Source organism: Lissotriton helveticus, chromosome 1_1 (assembly GCF_964261635.1).
Source record: "Lissotriton helveticus chromosome 1_1, aLisHel1.1, whole genome shotgun sequence".
Lineage (NCBI taxonomy): Eukaryota > Metazoa > Chordata > Amphibia > Caudata > Salamandridae > Lissotriton > Lissotriton helveticus.
Genome location: NC_136057.1, coordinates 217796869 through 217812847, shown reverse-complemented (window position 1 = coordinate 217812847; position 15979 = coordinate 217796869). Strand labels below are relative to the sequence as shown.

At 36.9% G+C, this 15979-nt stretch overlaps 13 non-coding genes across 13 annotated transcripts; all 13 read left to right on the top strand.

Moving 5' to 3' along the window:
- The first annotated feature begins 307 nt into the window (after positions 1–307).
- On the top strand, positions 308–398 carry TRNAR-UCU (transfer RNA arginine (anticodon UCU)). Its single transcript is given in 2 exon segments — positions 308–344; positions 364–398. It is a non-coding gene; the product is annotated as a tRNA-Arg (tRNA).
- Positions 399–2164: 1766 nt separating this feature from the next.
- TRNAK-UUU (transfer RNA lysine (anticodon UUU)) lies at positions 2165–2237 on the top strand. The gene has a single exon. It is a non-coding gene; the product is annotated as a tRNA-Lys (tRNA).
- A 327-nt stretch (positions 2238–2564) lies between these two features.
- On the top strand, positions 2565–2655 carry TRNAR-UCU (transfer RNA arginine (anticodon UCU)). The gene is given in 2 exon segments: positions 2565–2601; positions 2620–2655. It is a non-coding gene; the product is annotated as a tRNA-Arg (tRNA).
- A 1519-nt stretch (positions 2656–4174) lies between these two features.
- Positions 4175–4247, top strand: TRNAK-UUU (transfer RNA lysine (anticodon UUU)). Its single transcript has one exon. It is a non-coding gene; the product is annotated as a tRNA-Lys (tRNA).
- A 327-nt stretch (positions 4248–4574) lies between these two features.
- On the top strand, positions 4575–4665 carry TRNAR-UCU (transfer RNA arginine (anticodon UCU)). Its single transcript is given in 2 exon segments — positions 4575–4611; positions 4631–4665. It is a non-coding gene; the product is annotated as a tRNA-Arg (tRNA).
- A 1519-nt stretch (positions 4666–6184) lies between these two features.
- TRNAK-UUU (transfer RNA lysine (anticodon UUU)) lies at positions 6185–6257 on the top strand. The gene has a single exon. It is a non-coding gene; the product is annotated as a tRNA-Lys (tRNA).
- A 327-nt stretch (positions 6258–6584) lies between these two features.
- TRNAR-UCU (transfer RNA arginine (anticodon UCU)) lies at positions 6585–6675 on the top strand. The gene is given in 2 exon segments: positions 6585–6621; positions 6641–6675. It is a non-coding gene; the product is annotated as a tRNA-Arg (tRNA).
- Positions 6676–8194: 1519 nt separating this feature from the next.
- On the top strand, positions 8195–8267 carry TRNAK-UUU (transfer RNA lysine (anticodon UUU)). The gene has a single exon. It is a non-coding gene; the product is annotated as a tRNA-Lys (tRNA).
- Positions 8268–10208: 1941 nt separating this feature from the next.
- On the top strand, positions 10209–10281 carry TRNAK-UUU (transfer RNA lysine (anticodon UUU)). Its single transcript has one exon. It is a non-coding gene; the product is annotated as a tRNA-Lys (tRNA).
- Positions 10282–12218: 1937 nt separating this feature from the next.
- Positions 12219–12291, top strand: TRNAK-UUU (transfer RNA lysine (anticodon UUU)). Its single transcript has one exon. It is a non-coding gene; the product is annotated as a tRNA-Lys (tRNA).
- Positions 12292–12618: 327 nt separating this feature from the next.
- Positions 12619–12709, top strand: TRNAR-UCU (transfer RNA arginine (anticodon UCU)). The gene is given in 2 exon segments: positions 12619–12655; positions 12674–12709. It is a non-coding gene; the product is annotated as a tRNA-Arg (tRNA).
- Positions 12710–14227: 1518 nt separating this feature from the next.
- On the top strand, positions 14228–14300 carry TRNAK-UUU (transfer RNA lysine (anticodon UUU)). Its single transcript has one exon. It is a non-coding gene; the product is annotated as a tRNA-Lys (tRNA).
- Positions 14301–14627: 327 nt separating this feature from the next.
- TRNAR-UCU (transfer RNA arginine (anticodon UCU)) lies at positions 14628–14718 on the top strand. Its single transcript is given in 2 exon segments — positions 14628–14664; positions 14684–14718. It is a non-coding gene; the product is annotated as a tRNA-Arg (tRNA).
- The last annotated feature ends 1261 nt before the right edge of the window (positions 14719–15979 follow it).

Genomic DNA, 15979 nt, shown 5'->3' with positions numbered 1-15979 from the left:
ATTACTCTAATTGGATGCTCTTTTTGTGTTCCCCTGCATGACGAATAAGATATTCCATTACTAAAATTGCAAAAACGTCTTTCATGGAGTTGTGAAATGCACATCTGCCTCATATATCATGTGCCATTTGACTAAACTTAAGTCGTACGTAGATTTACCTAAGGTATCATGTAACTTGAGACGGTGAATATAATTTCCCCAATTCAATATTCAAAATAAATCCATGGTTATAGTATCAAATGAACTTTATAAAGCTGATCAACATTATTTCATTTCAGAATATCTCTGCACCTCATCAGAGCGTATTGGCTCTGTGGCGCAATGGATAGCGCATTTGACTTCTAGGTGAATGTAAAAAAGATATTCAAAGGTTGTGGGTTCGAATCCCACCAGAGTCAGTTTTATCCCTATTTATTTCATAACTGTTTAAAAGAGTAATAAACAGTGCATACATGCTTCTGCTTCACCAAAAAGGGCAGTGAAAGGAAGTCTATTTTAAATAGATACTATTCAAGTTACGCAATCTTTGCAGAAGAGGAAATTGGCAGCTGTACTTATGAAAATGTAATTTACTCAGAAGTAAGATTTTGGGCCCTTCCTTAATTTTACAATGTCAATAAAAACATATGAATTCTAAGTCAGCAAAAAAAATTGAGATAGTAGCAATTTCAGGACTTACAATAAGGTTAAATTTACTGAAGAGATTTCAAATGCTTGAAGTACCAATTCATTATTATATTCCGCGTATTCAGTACTTTTTTTTTTTTTTTTTTTTTTTTTATTTAATGTTTTCTATAGCGCGAACATGACCCAGTGTAGGGTATCAGAGCGCTTTACAGTAGCGTATCATCAAAAGAGTACATTAGTGGAAAAACCAGAACATACGAGGACAAAATCAGTCATTACAGAATCACACTTCAGTATAGCATATCAACATATATACAGTCAATATTTGAGTGACCAAGGCATATCTAAATAACAGGATCATCTTAATACCAGTACTTAATACCGGCAACCATCTTAAGAAACGTAGTGATAGTTGGGACACCTCCAAATGTTGATAAGGTCATTTTGTGGAGCGACCTCTCTGAGCCTGGATAGCTCAGTCGGGAGAGCATCAGACTTTTAATCTGAGGGCCCAGGGTTCAAGTCCCTGTTCAGGCGGCTTGGTTAAAGAAAAGGTATATCAATTGCATACTCTTTTCAGGATCCAATGAATGGGGAGTCCTATTAGAGATGTTTCAAAAAAGTCTTAATCAAGTCATTACATACCCATCTGTCTTCTACATTCTTTGACAAGGGTTAAGAAGACTTACCCAAACTGTATCATGTAGTTTGTTGATTATCTTTTACCCAATTCAATGTTCAAAATGTAAGGTAGTGTCCGATTAACTTGATAAAGTTGGTCAACAGCTGATAGGTCATCTTTTTATTTGTGAATCTCTGATCACCGTGTTGAATCAGGTCGGATCTCTAGTGCAATGGATAGCGGCTTGGAGTCCTAGACGAATGTAGCAAAAGCATTCAAAGGCTTTGTGTTCAAACACCAGCTGGGTCAATTTTATCCCTCCTCTTATTTTATAACTAATTGAAACAGTAACAAGCAATGCCTGCGTCTGCATCACCAGAAACATTTACCAAAATGGCAGAGAAAGAAAGTCTACTTAAACAGAGACTGTTTGCTTTGAAAACATTGCATAATCTATGCCCAAGAGGAAATTCCCCAAGATACTGCTGAAAATGTATGTAATTTAGTAGGTAGTAATACTATTTGGCACTTTATTGATTTCACAATGTCATTTTAGACACATGATTTCTAAGTCAGCCGAAAATGAGATAGTACAAATTTCAGGATTTAAAATGGATTACGTGTGCTGCTGAAATTTCAAATGCTTAACACCTTCAATGCTACAGGAGATTTTCCTCCTGTGCTGAATGATCTGTAAATCCATTGTTCATGACGAGCTCAGCTCGTCATAAGCACACGACAAGTGTACTGCACGAAGAGCTGAGCTCGTCATGAGCATGGAAGGGGTTAAAACATCAATTTGTTATTAAACTCTACAAATTTGATTGCTAATATATGTAACCATATTAATACATAGAGTGTAGGTCAGTGTACGTCCACATTTGTTTAGCTGATTTTAAGACAGAGTATAGCAGAGCCTGGATAGCTCAGTCGGTAGAGCATCAGACTTTTAATCTGAGGGTCCAGGGTTCAAGTCCCTGTTCAGGCGGTTGCTTCCTTTAAAGAAAAATTACTCTAATTGGATGCTCTTTTTGTGTTCCCCTGCATGACGAATAAGATATTCCATTACTAAAATTGCAAAAACGTCTTTCATGGAGTTGTGAAATGCACATCTGCCTCATATATCATGTGCCATTTGACTAAACTTAAGTCGTACGTAGATTTACCTAAGGTATCATGTAACTTGAGACGGTGAATATAATTTCCCCAATTCAATATTCAAAATAAATCCATGGTTATAGTATCAAATGAACTTTATAAAGCTGATCAACATTATTTCATTTCAGAGTATCTCTGCACCTCATCAGAGTGTATTGGCTCTGTGGCGCAATGGATAGCGCATTGGACTTCTAGGTGAATGTAAAAAAGATATTCAAAGGTTGTGGGTTCGAATCCCACCAGAGTCACTTTTATCCCTATTTATTTCATAACTGTCTAAAAGAGTAATAAACAGTGCATGCATGCTTCTGCTTCACGAAAAAGGGCAGTGAAAGGAAGTCTATTTTAAATAGATACTATTCAAATTACGCAATCTTTGCAGAAGAGGAAATTGGCAGCTGTACTTATGAAAATGTAATTTACTCAGAAGTAAGATTTTGGGCCCTTCCTTAATTTTACAATGTCAATAAAAACATATGACTTCTAAGTCAGCAAAAAAAATGAGATAGTAGCAATTTCAGGACTTACAATAAGGTTAAATTTACTGAAGAGATTTCAAATGCTTGAAGTACCAATTCATTATTATATTCCGCGTATTCAGTACTTAATACCGGCAACCATCTTAAGAAACGTAGTGATAGTTGGGACACTTCCAAATGTTGATAAGGTCATTTTGTGGAGCGACCTCTCCGAGCCTGGATAGCTCTGTCGGGAGAGCATCAGACTTTTAATCTGAGGGCCCAGGGTTCAAGTCCCTGTTCAGGCGACTTGGTTAAAGAAAAGGTATATCAATTGCATACTCTTTTCAGGATCCAATGAATGGGGAGTCCTATTAGAGATGTTTCAAAATAGTCTTAATCAAGTCATTACATACCCATCTGTCTTCTACATTCTTTGACAAGGGTTAAGAAGACTTACCCAAACTGTATCATGTAGTTTGACATGTTGATTATCTTTTACCCAATTCAATGTTCAAAATGTAAGGTAGTGTCCGATTAACTTGATAAAGTTGGTCAACAGCTGATAGGTCATCTTTTTATTTGTGAATCTCTGATCACCGTGTTGAATCAGGTCGGATCTCTAGTGCAATGGATAGCGGCTTGGAGTCCTAGACGAATGTAGCAAAAGCATTCAAAGGCTTTGTGTTCAAACACCAGCTGGGTCAATTTTATCCCTCCTCTTATTTTATAACTAATTGAAACAGTAACAAGCAATGCCTGCGTCTGCATCACCAGAAACATTTACCAACATGGCAGTGAAAGAAAGTCTACTTAAACAGAGACTGTTTGCTTTGAAAACATTGCATAATCTATGCCCAAGAGGAAATTCCCAAAGATACTGCTGAAAATGTAATTTAGTAGGTAGTAATAGTATTTGGCACTTTATTGATTTCACAATGTCATTTTAGACACATGATTTCTAAGTCAGCCGAAAATGAGATAGTCCAAATTTCAGGATTTAAAATGGATTACGTGTGCTGCTGAAATTTCAAATGCTTAACACCTTCAATGCTACAGGAGATTTTCCTCCTGTGCTGAATGATCTGTAAATCCATTGTTCATGACGAGCTCAGCTCGTCATAAGCACACGACAAGTGTACTGCACGACGAGCTGAGCTCGTCATGAGCATGGAAGGGGTTAAAACATCAATTTGTTATTAAACTCTACAAATTTGATTGCTAATATATGTAACCATATTAATACACAGAGTGTAGGTCAGTGTACGTCCACATTTGTTTAGCTGATTTTAAGACAGAGTATAGCAGAGCCTGGATAGCTCAGTCGGTAGAGCATCAGACTTTTAATCTGAGGGTTCAGGGTTCAAGTCCCTGTTCAGGCGGGTGCTTCCTTTAAAGAAAAATTACTCTAATTGGATGCTCTTTTTGTGTTCCCCTGCATGACGAATAAGATATTCCATTACTAAAATTGCAAAAACGTCTTTCATGGAGTTGTGAAATGCACATCTGCCTCATATATCATGTGCCATTTGACTAAACTTAAGTCGTACGTAGATTTACCTAAGGTATCATGTAACTTGAGACGGTGAATATAATTTCCCCAATTCAATATTCAAAATAAATCCATGGTTATAGTATCAAAAGAACTTTATAAAGCTGATCAACATTATTTCATTTCAGAATATCTCTGCACCTCATCAGAGCGTATTGGCTCTGTGGCGCAATGGATAGCGCATTTGACTTCTAGGTGAATGTAAAAAAGATATTCAAAGGTTGTGGGTTCGAATCCCACCAGAGTCAGTTTTATCCCTATTTATTTCATAACTGTTTAAAAGAGTAATAAACAGTGCATACATGCTTCTGCTTCACCAAAAAGGGCAGTGAAAGGAAGTCTATTTTAAATAGATACTATTCAAGTTACGCAATCTTTGCAGAAGAGGAAATTGGCAGCTGTACTTATGAAAATGTAATTTACTCAGAAGTAAGATTTTGGGCCCTTCCTTAATTTTACAATGTCAATAAAAACATATGAATTCTAAGTCAGCAAAAAAAATTGAGATAGTAGCAATTTCAGGACTTACAATAAGGTTAAATTTACTGAAGAGATTTCAAATGCTTGAAGTACCAATTCATTATTATATTCCGCGTATTCAGTACTTAATACCGGCAACCATCTTAAGAAACGTAGTGATAGTTGGGACACCTCCAAATGTTGATAAGGTCATTTTGTGGAGCGACCTCTCTGAGCCTGGATAGCTCAGTCGGGAGAGCATCAGACTTTTAATCTGAGGGCCCAGGGTTCAAGTCCCTGTTCAGGCGGCTTGGTTAAAGAAAAGGTATATCAATTGCATACTCTTTTCAGGATCCAATGAATGGGGAGTCCTATTAGAGATGTTTCAAAAAAGTCTTAATCAAGTCATTACATACCCATCTGTCTTCTACATTCTTTGACAAGGGTTAAGAAGACTTACCCAAACTGTATCATGTAGTTTGTTGATTATCTTTTACCCAATTCAATGTTCAAAATGTAAGGTAGTGTCCGATTAACTTGATAAAGTTGGTCAACAGCTGATAGGTCATCTTTTTATTTGTGAATCTCTGATCACCGTGTTGAATCAGGTCGGATCTCTAGTGCAATGGATAGCGGCTTGGAGTCCTAGACGAATGTAGCAAAAGCATTCAAAGGCTTTGTGTTCAAACACCAGCTGGGTCAATTTTATCCCTCCTCTTATTTTATAACTAATTGAAACAGTAACAAGCAATGCCTGCGTCTGCATCACCAGAAACATTTACCAAAATGGCAGAGAAAGAAAGTCTACTTAAACAGAGACTGTTTGCTTTGAAAACATTGCATAATCTATGCCCAAGAGGAAATTCCCCAAGATACTGCTGAAAATGTATGTAATTTAGTAGGTAGTAATACTATTTGGCACTTTATTGATTTCACAATGTCATTTTAGACACATGATTTCTAAGTCAGCCGAAAATGAGATAGTACAAATTTCAGGATTTAAAATGGATTACATGTGCTGCTGAAATTTCAAATGCTTAACACCTTCAATGCTACAGGAGATTTTCCTCCTGTGCTGAATGATCTGTAAATCCATTGTTCATGACGAGCTCAGCTCGTCATAAGCACACGACAAGTGTACTGCACGAAGAGCTGAGCTCGTCATGAGCATGGAAGGGGTTAAAACATCAATTTGTTATTAAACTCTACAAATTTGATTGCTAATATATGTAACCATATTAATACATAGAGTGTAGGTCAGTGTACGTCCACATTTGTTTAGCTGATTTTAAGACAGAGTATAGCAGAGCCTGGATAGCTCAGTCGGTAGAGCATCAGACTTTTAATCTGAGGGTCCAGGGTTCAAGTCCCTGTTCAGGCGGTTGCTTCCTTTAAAGAAAAATTACTCTAATTGGATGCTCTTTTTGTGTTCCCCTGCATGACGAATAAGATATTCCATTACTAAAATTGCAAAAACGTCTTTCATGGAGTTGTGAAATGCACATCTGCCTCATATATCATGTGCCATTTGACTAAACTTAAGTCGTACGTAGATTTACCTAAGGTATCATGTAACTTGAGACGGTGAATATAATTTCCCCAATTCAATATTCAAAATAAATCCATGGTTATAGTATCAAATGAACTTTATAAAGCTGATCAACATTATTTCATTTCAGAATATCTCTGCACCTCATCAGAGCGTATTGGCTCTGTGGCGCAATGGATAGCGCATTTGACTTCTAGGTGAATGTAAAAAAGATATTCAAAGGTTGTGGGTTCGAATCCCACCAGAGTCAGTTTTATCCCTATTTATTTCATAACTGTTTAAAAGAGTAATAAACAGTGCATACATGCTTCTGCTTCACCAAAAAGGGCAGTGAAAGGAAGTCTATTTTAAATAGATACTATTCAAGTTACGCAATCTTTGCAGAAGAGGAAATTGGCAGCTGTACTTATGAAAATGTAATTTACTCAGAAGTAAGATTTTGGGCCCTTCCTTAATTTTACAATGTCAATAAAAACATATGAATTCTAAGTCAGCAAAAAAAATTGAGATAGTAGCAATTTCAGGACTTACAATAAGGTTAAATTTACTGAAGAGATTTCAAATGCTTGAAGTACCAATTCATTATTATATTCCGCGTATTCAGTACTTAATACCGGCAACCATCTTAAGAAACGTAGTGATAGTTGAGACACCTCCAAATGTTGATAAGGTCATTTTGTGGAGCGACCTCTCTGAGCCTGGATAGCTCAGTCGGGAGAGCATCAGACTTTTCATCTGAGGGCCCAGGGTTCAAGTCCCTGTTCAGGCGGCTTGGTTAAAGAAAAGGTATATCAATTGCATACTCTTTTCAGGATCCAATGAATGGGGAGTCCTATTAGAGATGTTTCAAAAAAGTCTTAATCAAGTCATTACATACCCATCTGTCTTCTACATTCTTTGACAAGGGTTAAGAAGACTTACCCAAACTGTATCATGTAGTTTGTTGATTATCTTTTACCCAATTCAATGTTCAAAATGTAAGGTAGTGTCCGATTAACTTGATAAAGTTGGTCAACAGCTGATAGGTCATCTTTTTATTTGTGAATCTCTGATCACCGTGTTGAATCAGGTCGGATCTCTAGTGCAATGGATAGCGGCTTGGAGTCCTAGACGAATGTAGCAAAAGCATTCAAAGGCTTTGTGTTCAAACACCAGCTGGGTCAATTTTATCCCTCCTCTTATTTTATAACTAATTGAAACAGTAACAAGCAATGCCTGCGTCTGCATCACCAGAAACATTTACCAAAATGGCAGAGAAAGAAAGTCTACTTAAACAGAGACTGTTTGCTTTAAAAACATTGCATAATCTATGCCCAAGAGGAAATTCCCCAAGATACTGCTGAAAATGTATGTAATTTAGTAGGTAGTAATACTATTTGGCACTTTATTGATTTCACAATGTCATTTTAGACACATGATTTCTAAGTCAGCCGAAAATGAGATAGTACAAATTTCAGGATTTAAAATGGATTACGTGTGCTGCTGAAATTTCAAATGCTTAACACCTTCAATGCTACAGGAGATTTTCCTCCTGTGCTGAATGATCTGTAAATCCATTGTTCATGACGAGCTCAGCTCGTCATAAGCACACGACAAGTGTACTGCACGAAGAGCTGAGCTCGTCATGAGCATGGAAGGGGTTAAAACATCAATTTGTTATTAAACTCTACAAATTTGATTGCTAATATATGTAACCATATTAATACATAGAGTGTAGGTCAGTGTACGTCCACATTTGTTTAGCTGATTTTAAGACAGAGTATAGCAGAGCCTGGATAGCTCAGTCGGTAGAGCATCAGACTTTTAATCTGAGGGTCCAGGGTTCAAGTCCCTGTTCAGGCGGTTGCTTCCTTTAAAGAAAAATTACTCTAATTGGATGCTCTTTTTGTGTTCCCCTGCATGACGAATAAGATATTCCATTACTAAAATTGCAAAAACGTCTTTCATGGAGTTGTGAAATGCACATCTGCCTCATATATCATGTGCCATTTGACTAAACTTAAGTCGTACGTAGACTTACCTAAGGTATCATGTAACTTGAGACGGTGAATATAATTTCCCCAATTCAATATTCAAAATAAATCCATGGTTATAGTATCAAATGAACTTTATAAAGCTGATCAACATTATTTCATTTCAGAATATCTCTGCACCTAATCAGAGCGTATTGGCTGTGTGGCGCAATGGATAGCACATTGGACTTCTAGGTGAATGTAAAAAAGATATTCAAAGGTTGTGGGTTCGAATCCCACCAGAGTCAGTTTTATCCCTATTTATTTCATAACTGTTTAAAAGAGTAATAAACAGTGCATGCATGCTTCTGCTTCACGAAAAAGGGCAGTGAAAGGAAGTCTATTTTAAATAGATACTATTCAAATTACGCAATCTTTGCAGAAGAGGAAATTGGCAGCTGTACTTATGAAAATGTAATTTACTCAGAAGTAAGATTTTGGGCCCTTCCTTAATTTTACAATGTCAATAAAAACATATGACTTCTAAGTCAGCAAAAAAAATGAGATAGTAGCAATTTCAGGACTTACAATAAGGTTAAATTTACTGAAGAGATTTCAAATGCTTGAAGTACCAATTCATTATTATATTCCGCGTATTCAGTACTTAATACCGGCAACCATCTTAAGAAACGTAGTGATAGTTGGGACACTTCCAAATGTTGATAAGGTCATTTTGTGGAGCGACCTCTCAGAGCCTGGATAGCTCAGTCGGGAGAGCATCAGACTTTTAATCTGAGGGCCCAGGGTTCAAGTCCCTGTTCAGGCGGCTTGGTTAAAGAAAAGGTATATCAATTGCATACTCTTTTCAGGATCCAATGAATGGGGAGTCCTATTAGAGATGTTTCAAAATAGTCTTAATCAAGTCATTACATACCCATCTGTCTTCTACATTCTTTGACAAGGGTTAAGAAGACTTACCCAAACTGTATCATGTAGTTTGACATGTTGATTATCTTTTACCCAATTCAATGTTCAAAATGTAAGGTAGTGTCCGATTAACTTGATAAAGTTGGTCAACAGCTGATAGGTCATCTTTTTATTTGTGAATCTCTGATCACCGTGTTGAATCAGGTCGGATCTCTAGTGCAATGGATAGCGGCTTGGAGTCCTAGACGAATGTAGCAAAAGCATTCAAAGGCTTTGTGTTCAAACACCAGCTGGGTCAATTTTATCCCTCCTCTTATTTTATAACTAATTGAAACAGTAACAAGCAATGCCTGCGTCTGCATCACCAGAAACATTTACCAACATGGCAGTGAAAGAAAGTCTACTTAAACAGAGACTGTTTGCTTTAAAAACATTGCATAATCTATGCCCAAGAGGAAATTCCCCAAGATACTGCTGAAAATGTATGTAATTTAGTAGGTAGTAATACTATTTGGCACTTTATTGATTTCACAATGTCATTTTAGACACATGATTTCTAAGTCAGCCGAAAATGAGATAGTACAAATTTCAGGATTTAAAATGGATTACGTGTGCTGCTGAAATTTCAAATGCTTAACACCTTCAATGCTACAGGAGATTTTCCTCCTGTGCTGAATGATCTGTAAATCCATTGTTCATGACGAGCTCAGCTCGTCATAAGCACACGACAAGTGTACTGCACGAAGAGCTGAGCTCGTCATGAGCATGGAAGGGGTTAAAACATCAATTTGTTATTAAACTCTACAAATTTGATTGCTAATATATGTAACCATATTAATACATAGAGTGTAGGTCAGTGTACGTCCACATTTGTTTAGCTGATTTTAAGACAGAGTATAGCAGAGCCTGGATAGCTCAGTCGGTAGAGCATCAGACTTTTAATCTGAGGGTCCAGGGTTCAAGTCCCTGTTCAGGCGGTTGCTTCCTTTAAAGAAAAATTACTCTAATTGGATGCTCTTTTTGTGTTCCCCTGCATGACGAATAAGATATTCCATTACTAAAATTGCAAAAACGTCTTTCATGGAGTTGTGAAATGCACATCTGCCTCATATATCATGTGCCATTTGACTAAACTTAAGTCGTACGTAGACTTACCTAAGGTATCATGTAACTTGAGACGGTGAATATAATTTCCCCAATTCAATATTCAAAATAAATCCATGGTTATAGTATCAAATGAACTTTATAAAGCTGATCAACATTATTTCATTTCAGAATATCTCTGCACCTAATCAGAGCGTATTGGCTGTGTGGCGCAATGGATAGCACATTGGACTTCTAGGTGAATGTAAAAAAGATATTCAAAGGTTGTGGGTTCGAATCCCACCAGAGTCAGTTTTATCCCTATTTATTTCATAACTGTTTAAAAGAGTAATAAACAGTGCATGCATGCTTCTGCTTCACGAAAAAGGGCAGTGAAAGGAAGTCTATTTTAAATAGATACTATTCAAATTACGCAATCTTTGCAGAAGAGGAAATTGGCAGCTGTACTTATGAAAATGTAATTTACTCAGAAGTAAGATTTTGGGCCCTTCCTTAATTTTACAATGTCAATAAAAACATATGACTTCTAAGTCAGCAAAAAAAATGAGATAGTAGCAATTTCAGGACTTACAATAAGGTTAAATTTACTGAAGAGATTTCAAATGCTTGAAGTACCAATTCATTATTATATTCCGCGTATTCAGTACTTAATACCGGCAACCATCTTAAGAAACGTAGTGATAGTTGGGACACTTCCAAATGTTGATAAGGTCATTTTGTGGAGCGACCTCTCAGAGCCTGGATAGCTCAGTCGGGAGAGCATCAGACTTTTAATCTGAGGGCCCAGGGTTCAAGTCCCTGTTCAGGCGGCTTGGTTAAAGAAAAGGTATATCAATTGCATACTCTTTTCAGGATCCAATGAATGGGGAGTCCTATTAGAGATGTTTCAAAATAGTCTTAATCAAGTCATTACATACCCATCTGTCTTCTACATTCTTTGACAAGGGTTAAGAAGACTTACCCAAACTGTATCATGTAGTTTGACATGTTGATTATCTTTTACCCAATTCAATGTTCAAAATGTAAGGTAGTGTCCGATTAACTTGATAAAGTTGGTCAACAGCTGATAGGTCATCTTTTTATTTGTGAATCTCTGATCACCGTGTTGAATCAGGTCGGATCTCTAGTGCAATGGATAGCGGCTTGGAGTCCTAGACGAATGTAGCAAAAGCATTCAAAGGCTTTGTGTTCAAACACCAGCTGGGTCAATTTTATCCCTCCTCTTATTTTATAACTAATTGAAACAGTAACAAGCAATGCCTGCGTCTGCATCACCAGAAACATTTACCAACATGGCAGTGAAAGAAAGTCTACTTAAACAGAGACTGTTTGCTTTGAAAACATTGCATAATCTATGCCCAAGAGGAAATTCCCAAAGATACTGCTGAAAATGTAATTTAGTAGGTAGTAATAGTATTTGGCACTTTATTGATTTCACAATGTCATTTTAGACACATGATTTCTAAGTCAGCCGAAAATGAGATAGTCCAAATTTCAGGATTTAGAATGGATTACGTGTGCTGCTGAAATTTCAAATGCTTAACACCTTCAATGCTACAGGAGATTTTCCTCCTGTGCTGAATGATCTGTAAATCCATTGTTCATGACGAGCTCAGCTCGTCATAAGCACACGACAAGTGTACTGCACGACGAGCTGAGCTCGTCATGAGCATGGAAGGGGTTAAAACATCAATTTGTTATTAAACTCTACAAATTTGATTGCTAATATATGTAACCATATTAATACACAGAGTGTAGGTCAGTGTACGTCCACATTTGTTTAGCTGATTTTAAGACAGAGTATAGCAGAGCCTGGATAGCTCAGTCGGTAGAGCATCAGACTTTTAATCTGAGGGTCCAGGGTTCAAGTCCCTGTTCAGGCGGGTGCTTCCTTTAAAGAAAAATTACTCTAATTGGATGCTCTTTTTGTGTTCCCCTGCATGACGAATAAGATATTCCATTACTAAAATTGCAAAAACGTCTTTCATGGAGTTGTGAAATGCACATCTGCCTCATATATCATGTGCCATTTGACTAAACTTAAGTCGTACGTAGATTTACCTAAGGTATCATGTAACTTGAGACGGTGAATATAATTTCCCCAATTCAATATTCAAAATAAATCCATGGTTATAGTATCAAATGAACTTTATAAAGCTGATCAACATTATTTCATTTCAGAATATCTCTGCACCTCATCAGAGCGTATTGGCTCTGTGGCGCAATGGATAGCGCATTGGACTTCTAGGTGAATGTAAAAAAGATATTCAAAGGTTGTGGGTTCGAATCCCACCAGAGTCAGTTTTATCCCTATTTATTTCATAACTGTTTAAAAGAGTAATAAACAGTGCATACATGCTTCTGCTTCACCAAAAAGGGCAGTGAAAGGAAGTCTATTTTAAATAGATACTATTCAAGTTACGCAATCTTTGCAGAAGAGGAAATTGGCAGCTGTACTTATGAAAATGTATTTACTCAGAAGTAAGATTTTGGGCCCTTCCTTAATTTTACAATGTCAATAAAAACATATGAATTCTAAGTCAGCAAAAAAAATTGAGATAGTAGCAATTTCAGGACTTACAATAAGGTTAAATTTACTGAAGAGATTTCAAATGCTTGAAGTACCAATTCATTATTATATTCCGCGTATTCAGTACTTAATACCGGCAACCATCTTAAGAAACGTAGTGATAGTTGGGACACCTCCAAATGTTGATAAGGTCATTTTGTGGAGCGACCTCTCTGAGCCTGGATAGCTCAGTCGGGAGAGCATCAGACTTTTAATCTGAGGGCTCAGGGTTCAAGTCCCTGTTCAGGCGGCTTGGTTAAAGAAAAGGTATATCAATTGCATACTCTTTTCAGGATCCAATGAATGGGGAGTCCTATTAGAGATGTTTCAAAAAAGTCTTAATCAAGTCATTACATACCCATCTGTCTTCTACATTCTTTGACAAGGGTTAAGAAGACTTACCCAAACTGTATCATGTAGTTTGTTGATTATCTTTTACCCAATTCAATGTTCAAAATGTAAGGTAGTGTCCGATTAACTTGATAAAGTTGGTCAACAGCTGATAGGTCATCTTTTTATTTGTGAATCTCTGATGACCGTGTTGAATCAGGTCGGATCTCTAGTGCAATGGATAGCGGCTTGGAGTCCTAGACGAATGTAGCAAAAGCATTCAAAGGCTTTGTGTTCAAACACCAGCTGGGTCAATTTTATCCCTCCTCTTATTTTATAACTAATTGAAACAGTAACAAGCAATGCCTGCGTCTGCATCACCAGAAACATTTACCAAAATGGCAGAGAAAGAAAGTCTACTTAAACAGAGACTGTTTGCTTTGAAAACATTGCATAATCTATGCCCAAGAGGAAATTCCCCAAGATACTGCTGAAAATGTATGTAATTTAGTAGGTAGTAATACTATTTGGCACTTTATTGATTTCACAATGTCATTTTAGACACATGATTTCTAAGTCAGCCGAAAATGAGATAGTACAAATTTCAGGATTTAAAATGGATTACGTGTGCTGCTGAAATTTCAAATGCTTAACACCTTCAATGCTACAGGAGATTTTCCTCCTGTGCTGAATGATCTGTAAATCCATTGTTCATGACGAGCTCAGCTCGTCATAAGCACACGACAAGTGTACTGCACGAAGAGCTGAGCTCGTCATGAGCATGGAAGGGGTTAAAACATCAATTTGTTATTAAACTCTACAAATTTGATTGCTAATATATGTAACCATATTAATACATAGAGTGTAGGTCAGTGTACGTCCACATTTGTTTAGCTGATTTTAAGACAGAGTATAGCAGAGCCTGGATAGCTCAGTCGGTAGAGCATCAGACTTTTAATCTGAGGGTCCAGGGTTCAAGTCCCTGTTCAGGCGGTTGCTTCCTTTAAAGAAAAATTACTCTAATTGGATGCTCTTTTTGTGTTCCCCTGCATGACGAATAAGATATTCCATTACTAAAATTGCAAAAACGTCTTTCATGGAGTTGTGAAATGCACATCTGCCTCATATATCATGTGCCATTTGACTAAACTTAAGTCGTACGTAGATTTACCTAAGGTATCATGTAACTTGAGACGGTGAATATAATTTCCCCAATTCAATATTCAAAATAAATCCATGGTTATAGTATCAAATGAACTTTATAAAGCTGATCAACATTATTTCATTTCAGAATATCTCTGCACCTCATCAGAGCGTATTGGCTCTGTGGCGCAATGGATAGCGCATTTGACTTCTAGGTGAATGTAAAAAAGATATTCAAAAGTTGTGGGTTCGAATCCCACCAGAGTCAGTTTTATCCCTATTTATTTCATAACTGTTTAAAAGAGTAATAAACAGTGCATACATGCTTCTGCTTCACCAAAAAGGGCAGTGAAAGGAAGTCTATTTTAAATAGATACTATTCAAGTTACGCAATCTTTGCAGAAGAGGAAATTGGCAGCTGTACTTATGAAAATGTAATTTACTCAGAAGTAAGATTTTGGGCCCTTCCTTAATTTTACAATGTCAATAAAAACATATGAATTCTAAGTCAGCAAAAAAAATTGAGATAGTAGCAATTTCAGGACTTACAATAAGGTTAAATTTACTGAAGAGATTTCAAATGCTTGAAGTACCAATTCATTATTATATTCCGCGTATTCAGTACTTAATACCGGCAACCATCTTAAGAAACGTAGTGATAGTTGGGACACCTCCAAATGTTGATAAGGTCATTTTGTGGAGCGACCTCTCTGAGCCTGGATAGCTCAGTCGGGAGAGCATCAGACTTTTCATCTGAGGGCCCAGGGTTCAAGTCCCTGTTCAGGCGGCTTGGTTAAAGAAAAGGTATATCAATTGCATACTCTTTTCAGGATCCAATGAATGGGGAGTCCTATTAGAGATGTTTCAAAAAAGTCTTAATCAAGTCATTACATACCCATCTGTCTTCTACATTCTTTGACAAGGGTTAAGAAGACTTACCCAAACTGTATCATGTAGTTTGTTGATTATCTTTTACCCAATTCAATGTTCAAAATGTAAGGTAGTGTCCGATTAACTTGATAAAGTTGGTCAACAGCTGATAGGTCATCTTTTTATTTGTGAATCTCTGATCACCGTGTTGAATCCGGTCGGATCTCTAGTGCAATGGATAGCGGCTTGGAGTCCTAGACGAATGTAGCAAAAGCATTCAAAGGCTTTGTGTTCAAACACCAGCTGGGTCAATTTTATCCCTCCTCTTATTTTATAACTAATTGAAACAGTAACAAGCAATGCCTGCGTCTGCATCACCAGAAACATTTACCAAAATGGCAGAGAAAGAAAGTCTACTTAAACAGAGACTGTTTGCTTTGAAAACATTGCATAATCTATGCCCAAGAGGAAATTCCCCAAGATACTGCTGAAAATGTATGTAATTTAGTAGGTAGTAATACTATTTGGCACTTTATTGATTTCACAATGTCATTTTAGACACATGATTTCTAAGTCAGCCGAAAATGAGATAGTACAAATTTCAGGATTTAAAATGGATTACGTGTGCTGCTGAAATTTCAAATGCTTAACACCTTCAA